This window comes from Carica papaya, chromosome 6 (genome assembly GCF_054855325.1).
Source record: "Carica papaya isolate Zhongbai chromosome 6, ASM5485532v1, whole genome shotgun sequence".
Lineage (NCBI taxonomy): Eukaryota > Viridiplantae > Streptophyta > Magnoliopsida > Brassicales > Caricaceae > Carica > Carica papaya.
In genome coordinates this window covers 15,894,427-15,904,204 of record NC_142314.1, presented here as the reverse complement: position 1 = coordinate 15,904,204, position 9,778 = coordinate 15,894,427, and the positions used below count along the sequence as shown (strand labels likewise).

Below are 9,778 nucleotides of genomic sequence, written 5' to 3'. Positions count from 1 at the left end.
TCAAGATCTTCATTTTGATGTAAAGTCTCTAAATTTAATAAAAAAAATTACCATATAAATTAAACAAGATAATAAATATGATAATAAAATATTATTATCATATATTAAAATAAATTGTAAAAAAAAAATGTATTCAATATATTACATGAATAATTAGATTTTGGGCATAACAATTATATCCTTAACGTGTTGCAACTATGCATAGACTACAAAGAGCTTAATTGAATGACTATTAAGAACAAGTATCCGCTCTAAAGGATAGACAGTTTTTTGGATCAATTGTAGGGACCCAGGTATTCTCGAAGATCGATCTTGTAATGACTCCAGAAATTTTAAAATGCATATAATAATTTGAGTGCGGAAGCGAAATAAAGGTTAAGGTTAATATCTCTTACACGATAACTCAAAAGTACTAACAAACATTATGGAACAAATTCTTTGAAAGAAATACGAAAAATGAAAAAAATAAAGGAAACTATAAAGTATCTAACATATTCTCGTAGCCTTCTTGCGGATCGGGCTCGGGAACTGGGTCCTCCTGATCTGAAATGGTTAAATAAAGGGTGAGCTACACTAACCCAGTAACGACATTACACTATATCGCCGTCACACAAGTGAAGGTTGGTAGAAAACCAAAAACAACCAATTGAGCACAAATTTTAAACCAATATATTCATTAAAGATAAAACCATTTTCTATTTTTCTTACAATTGGAGAACATGTGAAAATAACCTATAAAGATAATAACATCATATAGATCATAACTTCATGCACAATCAGTAACATAAAATATATCATAAATTCATATTCATTAACAATAACTAATCATCACCGTTTCTCGTTTCACCAGCCTACTAGTATCCATGAGGATCCATAGGGGTGTTCCCGCTACACGTGAACCCTTCTCCTTAACAATTTTAATTCCAGGACCATCCCCATACCCCGTCCGGTATGAATGCTAAGACATTAAATGTCAATACCACATTCGGTATGAGAATGAAGCGGGCTGTCCCCATACCCCGTCCGGTATGAGTGCCAAGGCCGTCCCCATACCCCGTCCGGTATGAGCACCTAGGCCGTTCCCAAACCCCGTCCGATATGAGCGCCAAGATATTAAACGTCAATACCACGTCCGGTATGAGAGTGAAGCGGGCTGTCCCCATACCCCGTCCGGTATGAGCGCCAAATGACCAAGTGTTCATACCCCATCCAGTATGAGACAACCTTCACGGTATGGTTCCCTATGAACCCGGTCCGTTCACTATCTCCCAGGATATCTAGTGAGACTGTCATCTTATCTATTTGTCAGATCACATCCCATTCCTATTTGTCTTTAGTCTCCGTTACCAACTCAAACATAAATATATAAACAAGTAACTTGCATCCAACAATGCAGTCATATCTTAGATTCCCAAAATCAAATAGTAGTGAAGTAATACAGTAATACATGCATTTAAAATTATAGAATAGATAAACCAGATACAATCATACATTTAAACTGTAAAATAAATCAAAAGAAATCAACAGAAAATAATGTCCGATTTCGGGCTCCATTAGCAATATGTAATTAATTATACGTATTTATCTAACTTTTACAAAGGACCATATTATTATTTATTCAAACTTCACATATATGATAGAAAATAAGGTGAGGGGTCCTTACTTGATTCGACGCCGAAAACTAGATGGTTACTACACCTATAGGCGGTCCCTAGGTTCCCTGAATTTTTTTTCAGGAACTGAAACGCGCTTACGGTACCTAAAAGTGTCCCAAATAAACCCAAAAATCAGACTCAGGGCCTACTAGGCTAATTTTGGAATTTCGGCACGGCGGCTCCGCCGTGCTCCGGCGACAGCACTGCCGCGCGATCCGCCTCAAGTTGGCTGTTTTCGACCGAATTCAGCCGAACTTGCATCGGTTCCTGCGAGAAAACAAGCTTAGGGCACTCGGTGGACCAAAAAAAGCAGAAAATCGAAACTCACCGGCGGTGAGGCTCTCTGGTGCAGCGGCTCCTCCGGCTCACGTTGTGGTTGGGTGTTTTAGCTCGCTCAACCTGTAGAGAAGAAAACGGTGGTCACAACGGTAGAAAAATCACATCTAACGGGAATCGAGAAGGGCCTCATCGAAGGCATTTTTTGAAACACCCTGCGGCTTGCCAATCAACTAGTTCTTTCACTCCGATTTTGCCATGAGTGGGTTTAAAATTGAATTTCGTGCAAGAGAAGAAATTTTTATCTCGTTTGGTGGTCGAACATTGCTCCAGTATGGCGGCCGGTGGCGGTGGTCGGCTCCCTGGCGGCTGGGTTGTCTTCTCTAGCGAGGGGCTCTAGTGGCTAGGGTTAGGGTTTGATTGCGGATGGAGTTATTTATACTCATTCGCTTTTGGTCTGGGTCGCCCATCGCTTTTAATCTGGACCGTCTGATCGCGATTAAATAGGGAGTGAATCTGCACCATTCATCGCGATTCAATCTGGGCCGTCCGTGCGCGTTTTTGATCTGGGCTTTCCGTGCGTGCGGGAACAGATTTCAGCCGTTCGATCGCGTGCACGTGGATCGCCCACGTGGCTCCCCCCGTGTGACCTCTTGCGTCAGTGCCTCTGCCACCTGGCGCGTCCTGGTTGGTCGGGCTGCTGACTAGGCAGCTGACGTGGCGTAACTTTTTTAAATTGCGTTTTGACCATCGGTTTCTGATTTTTCTTTCAAAAATACTCCCATAACCCAAATTTTCATCACTTTTCCCCAAAATTATTTTCAATTAAATTTCTAACTAATTTTTTTTTACCCTTTTTATCATTATTATTATTGTTTTTTGTTAAATCAAATTAAAATAAAATAAATTAAATTAAAATCATATAAATAATAATTATATTTATAAAAAATAATAATAATTAAATTAAAATAAAAATAATTAAATGTCGGCTGATACAACTCTCCCCCCATTAAAAGAAATTTGGTCCCTCAAATTTGTCTCTTACTCTCGATCAAACAGATAGGGGTACTAGGCTCTAAAGTCTGATTCTAGCTCCCATGTGGCCTCCCTTGGTGTGTGGTTCTGTCATATGACCTTCACAAAGGATATCTCCCGATTGCGGAGTAATTTGCTCTTTCGATCTGCAATGCTGACTGGTACTTCCTCGTAGGATAAATCCTCTTGGAGTGGGAGAGATTCGTGGGCCAGACATGAGAGGAGTCCGGGTTGTACTTGGGTAGCATGGACACATGAAACATATTGTGGACCTTAAAAAGTTCTGGAGGCAGTGCTAGTCTGTAGGCGGTAGTACCAATCCTGTCTAAGACTTCAAATGGTCCAATAAATCGGGGGTTCAGTTTTCCCCTATTGCCGAACCTACTGATTCTTTTAAAAGGAGTGACCTTAAGGAACACCCGGTCGCCTTCCTCAAACGCTAAATCTCTCCTCCAGGTGTCCGTATAACTCTTCTGTTTACTCTAAGTCGTCTGAATATTCTTCTTGATCTTAACTATTTTGGATGTAGTCTCCTCTACCAGCTCCAGGCCGAACAATTTTCTATCACCCACTTCTTCCCAATAAATCGGCTATCTACATCGGCGCCGATATAATGCCTCATAGAGAGCTATACCAATACTCGCTTGGTAGCTGTTGTTGTAAGCAAACTCTATCAGGGGTAGATAGTCATCCCAATGACCCTCGGAGTTAAGAACACAAGCTCGGAGCATATTCTCAAGTGTACGGATTGTCATTTCTGACTGTTCATCAGTTTGATGGTGGGAGGCAGTACTGAGGGACAGCTTCATTCCCATGACTTGTTGAAAGCTACTCCAAAACTGAAAAGTGAACCTGGGGTCCCTGTCGGACACTACTATCACTGGGACTCCATGCAATATGACTATTTCCTGAATATACATTATTTCTAATTTTTTCAAGGGATCGGTCATCCTGATGGCCAAGAAGTAGGAAGCCTTGGTAAGCCGGTCAACAATTACCAAGATAGCATCATGTCCTGAGCGTGCCTTAAGTAACCCTGTCACGAAGTCCATGGTGATATGTTCCCACTTCCACTCTGGGATCGGTACTGGTTGAAGTAACCCGTCTGGGTGTTGATGCTCTGCCTTGACCTACTGACATACCAAGCATTTAGACACAAAATCAACTATGTCTCTTTTCATCCCGTTCCACCAAAACTGAGGTCGCATGCTTTGGTACATTTTAGTACTTCCGATATGCATGACAAACTTTGAGCTATGGGCCTCTATCATGATGTCTCTCTTTAACTCACTGTCACTTGAAACACGCATTCTGTCCTGGAATCAGAGTAACCCATCGGCAGAGACTTAGAATTCTGAGCTAACTCTCTGTTCTTTATTATTCTTGAGGGCTATTAGGGCAGGATCAGTTGACTGAGTTTCCCTTATTCTCTAGATTAACTCAGGCTGGACTGTCAGATGACCCAAACATATGACTCTCCTCAAGTCCTGAAGTCAAACCTGTTGTGTGGCTCCAATTTGCCTGCATTCTGAAACCATCAAATTGGTTGAGATACTTGCACTTTTTCTGCTAAGTGCATCGGCTACCACGTTGCCCTTACCCGGATGGTACAAGATGTTACAATCATAGTCCTTAAGAAGTTTTATCCACCTTCTCTTACGCATGTTGAGATCCTTTTGAGTGAATATGTATTTCAAACTCTTGTGATCGGTATAGATCTGAAAGGTCTCTCCATATAAATAATGGTGCCAAGTCTTTAAGGCGTGTATGATTGGGGCAAGCTCTAAGTCCTAGGTGGGATAATTTTTTTCATGAATCTTTAACTGTCTGGACCCATAGGCTATGACCTTCCCATGATGCATTAGAACACAACCCAGGCCTAGATAGGAGGCATCACTATAAACTGTATATCCCCCCGATCCACTCGGTAAGGCCAGCACAGGTGCAGTAGTCAGCCGCTTCTTTAGTTCTGAAAAACTTCTTTCACAGTTCTCATTCCACTCAAACTTTGCATTTTTCTTTGTGAGTCGGGTTAGGGGAGCAGCTAGACTAGAAAATCCTTTAACAAACTTGCGGTAATAGCTTCCCAGAATGCTACAAATTTCTTTAACTGATGTCAATTTCTCCTAGCCGAGCACCGCTTCAACCTTTTCAGGATTCACTGATACTCCATCCTTTGATATGATGTGTCCTAGGAAGGTGATCTGCTCAAGCCAAAATTCACACTTACTCAACTTTGGATACAGCTTCTTTCTTCTGAGAACCTATAAAATCTGAGCTAGATGGTGAGCATGTTCCTCTCTACTTTTTGAATATACCAGGATGTCATCGATGAACATGATAACAAATTGATTTAAGAATTATCTGAAGACCATGTTCATCATATCCATGAAGATGGTTGGGGTGTTGGTTAGCCCAAATGGCATGACCAGGAACTCATAGTGTCCGTACCTGGTTCGGAAAGCTGTCTTGATGATGTCTTCTGTCCTTATTTTCACCTGATGGTAATCTGATCGCAGGCCTATTTTAGAGAAGACCTGCGCATCCTGCAACTGATCGAAGAGGTCATCAATCTTGGGAAGGGGATACTTGTTCTTGATTGTGACCATGTTCAATCCTCTGTAATCAATACATAGTCTCAATATTCTATCTTTCTTTCTGGCAAAAGTGACTTTGGCACCCCAAGGGGACACACTATGTCTGATAAAACTACTGTATTACAATTCAATGATCTGTTTCCTCAGCTCCTCCATCTCAATGCGGCTCATGCGGTAAGAAGCAATCGAATTAGGCTGGGTTCCTCGCTGTAGATCTATGGTGAACTCGACTTCCCTATCCATTGGCAGTGCGGGGTGTTCATCCATAAATAAATCTGAAAAGTCTTAGACTACCGAAATCTCTTGAATACAATTCTCTTTCTTGGGTTTGCCTAGTTAAAGAAAACAGCAAAGTTAAGGTACTTGACGAATAAGAAAACTTTCCATCAAAGAATAAGCACTAAATGATTCTATTAATTTGTAAATGGCTCCTCATTAGGAGGATTGAATACAACCTTCTTGCTAAAATAATCTACAGTGGCGTGATACACCGCTAGCCAATTCATCCCTAAAATTACATCAAAATCCCCCGTGTCTAATTCTATTAGGTTTACACTTAGTTTTCTATTTGTTATCTCTACGACACAAGCCATGTAGACAACTTCTCCCACTAGTGTTACACTCCCAGCAGTAGACACAAATAATATTGAATCAAGTTTATCAAGTAATACATTAAATTTTGATGCAAAAACAGGTGAAACAAATGAATGCGATGCACCAGTGTTAATCAAAACATGAGCAAGATGGTTACAGATAGTGTACATACCCTGTACCACGTCTGGGTCGGCTTCGACATCCTGCTGGATGAGGTTGTAAGCTCTGCCCCGAATAGGAGGTCTGCCATGATTTTGGTTCTTTGGGCACTCTCTCGCATAATGTTAGACACTACTATATATGCGACAGGTGTTGTTGAAGCGGTAGCAGGGTCGGTCCCCGTTATCCCTGCCGCAATGCTGACAGATCTTACCACGTCCTACCACTAAAGCTTGAGGGGGAGCCTAGATCACGGGCCTGAGCCTTTTGTTCTGTTGCACAGACACAGTAGGTACTGGTCTGCGGGGTAGAGTTGAGGGTCTGAGTTTCCCTACTGCTTGAGGGAGGGTGTGGAAGCTCATCTCCACCAGCTGTGCCTTGGCCAGAACGACCGAATAAGTCTTGAGCTCTAGCACGAATAAATGCTGCCTGATCTTTGGGCGGAGGCCCCACTGGAATCTCCTAGCCTTCCTACCCTCATCCAATAGCGTCTCAGGGGAGTATCGGTCAAACTCCAGGAACTTACGAACATATTCTGACACAGTCATACTCCCTTGGACCAAGTAGACGAACTCCATCTCCTTCAAATGTCAGAGATGCTCTGGGAGGTACTCTGCATGAAAGACTGCTAGGAACTGTTCCCAAGTAACTAGAACGGGCATGATGGTCTGCTTGAGTTCCCACCAGTGGTCTACTTCTCCTATTAGCATGTAAGTATCAAGGGTGACCTTCTGCTCAGAAGTCACCCATAAGGTATTGAAGGCCTTCTCCGCCAACCAGTACTCAGCATCTTTAAAAGAGGATCCCCCTAAAAAAGTGGATGAGTTTAGTCTCTTGTACCTATGTAGCCCGGGTCAATCATGGGAGGAACTGAGTCTCGTGGAAAAGGGACTAGGCCAGGCTAATGGTAGACTGGGGGGCCCTGTGGTGGTACTTGTTGATACGGCAGGGGCGCTGGATTATACTATGGCGGTGGTACCGGGTGGTACTGTGAAGGGGCAGGGTCGTACCGGGGTGGCTCAGAATCCTCTCGCTGCAGCGGTAGCTCAACCTGTGGCAGCGGGGGAGGGTCAAGTAGCTCCCTCCTCTCCTCTCGGCCCTACTAGGCCGCAATAAGTCTTTCTAACATATCAAATATCCTGTCCACGTTTTCCCTGAGCGAACACTCCCAGGTTGCTCAGTTTAGTGGGGGTCTTTCTTTTCTCATCTCTTTGTACCTTCGCTTCACAAGGACGGGTTGAATGATAATTTATTATTTGGTGTTTCTCTAAGTATTATTGTGTCAAGGAACGGGTCCGAGGAATGTGGCTCTGATACCAACTATAATGACCCCGAAAATTTAAAAAGAAATGCATATAATAATTTAAGTGCGGCAGCGAAATAAAGGTTAAGGTTAACATCCCTTATACGATAACTCAAAAGTACTAACAAACATTACGGAACAAATTCTCTTAAAGAAATACGAAAAATGAAAAAAATAAAGGAAACTATAAAGTATCTAGCATCTACTCGTAGCCTTCTTGCATATCGGACTCGGAAACCGGGTCATCTTGATTTGAAATAGTTAAATAAGGGGTGAGCTACACTAGCCTAGTAAGGACATCACACTATATCGTCGTCACAGAAGTAAAGGTTGGTAGAAAATCAAAAACAACCAATGGAGCACAAATTTTAAACCAATACATTCATTAAAGATAAAACAATTTTCTATTTTTCTTACCATTAGAGAACCTGTGAAAATAACCTATAAAGATAATAACATCATACAGATCATAACTTCATGCACAATCAGTAACATACAACATATCATAAATTCATATTCATTAACAATAACTAATCATCATCATTTCTCATTTCACCAGCCTACTAGTATCTATGAGGATCCATAGGGGTGTCCCCGCTACACGTGAACCATTTTTCTTAACAATTTTAATTCCATGGCCGTCCCCATACCCCGTCCGGTATGAGTGCCAAGACATTAAACCTCAATACCACATCCGATATGAGAGTGAAGCGGGTTGTCCCCATATCCTGTCCAGTATGAGCGTCAAATGACCAACTCTCCATATCCCGTACGGTATGAGACAACCTTCACGATAGGATTCTCTATGAACCCGGTCTGTCCACCATCTCCCAGGATATCTAGTGAGGCTGTCATCTTATCCATTTATCAAATCACATCACATTCCTATTTGTTCTTAGTCTCCGTTACCAACTCAAACATAAATACATAAATAAGTAACATGCATCCAACAATGCTATCATATTTTAGATTCTTAAAATAAAACAGTAGTGAAGTAATACAGTAATACATGCATTTAAAATCATAGAATAGATAAACCAGATACCATCATATATTTAAACTGTAAAATAAATCAACAGGAATTAACAAAAAACAATGTTCGATTTCGGGCTCCATTAGCAATCTATAATTAATTATACATATTTATCTAACTTGTACAAAGGACCATATTATTATTTATTCAAACTTCACATCTATGATAGGAAATAAGGTGAGAGGTTCTTACTTGATTCGACGCAAAAAACTAGATGGTTACTGCACCTACGGGCGGTCCCTGAGTTCCCTGAATTTTCTTTTGGGAACTGAAACGCGCTTACTGTAGAAGTGTCCCAAATAAACCCAAAAATCAGACGCAGGGCCTATTTGGCCAATTTCGGAATTCCGGCACGGCGGCTCAACCGTGCTCCAGTGACAGCGCCTCGGGCAGCTGAAGTGGCGTAACTTTTTTAAATTGCATTTTGACCTCCAGTTTCTGATTTTTCTTTCAAAAATACCATCAGAACTCAAATTTTCACCTCTTTTCCCCAAAATTGTTTTCAATTAAATCCCTAACCAATTTTCTTACCCTTTTTATTATTATTATTATTATTATTATTATTTTCATTAAATCAAATTAAAATAAAATAAATTAAATTAAAATCATATAAATAATAATTATATTTATAAAAAATAATAATAATTAAATTAAAATTAAAATAATTAAATGTTGGGTGTTACAGCATTCCGAGTATCATCAGCTGAAGATTAAGGTTGAAGTTATTGTTAAGATAACCTTTTGAAAACTAAAAAGAGCGCTTAAAAATATAGATGAAAATAGTAAAGAATTCCTTACTAAAATCGAGTTGATTAGTCTTTTAGAAGGGGAGAAAAAGACTTTTAGCACTCCTTGGTCAAACTCTTTAAACTCCTACTTTTTCTCCTTCTTTCTTTCTTCTTTCTCTCTATAAAATTTTCTCTTTCTCACTCTAAAATCTTTGTCCAGAAAGTGAAAATGGAAAAAGAAATGAAGTGGGAGAAAATGAGGAAAAGAGAGCCTTTAGATATGGATGGAGAAAGCTTGAATGTGCACTACATGACAAGCATCTAAGTGGGTAGTTGAGAGGTGGGTGAGGAGTGGGTGAACATGGGACCTGTAGGGCATGGGGGTGGGTATGTGGAAG

General features: G+C 40.8%; 1 long non-coding RNA gene across 1 annotated transcript; it reads right to left on the bottom strand.

The window, feature by feature from the left end:
- Positions 1-312: 312 nt before the first annotated feature.
- On the bottom strand, positions 313-9,778 carry LOC148253341 (uncharacterized). The gene is made up of 2 exons (XR_015821860.1): positions 8,845-9,778; positions 313-543 (listed from the first exon to the last, which is right to left on the bottom strand). It is a non-coding gene; the product is annotated as an uncharacterized LOC148253341 (long non-coding RNA).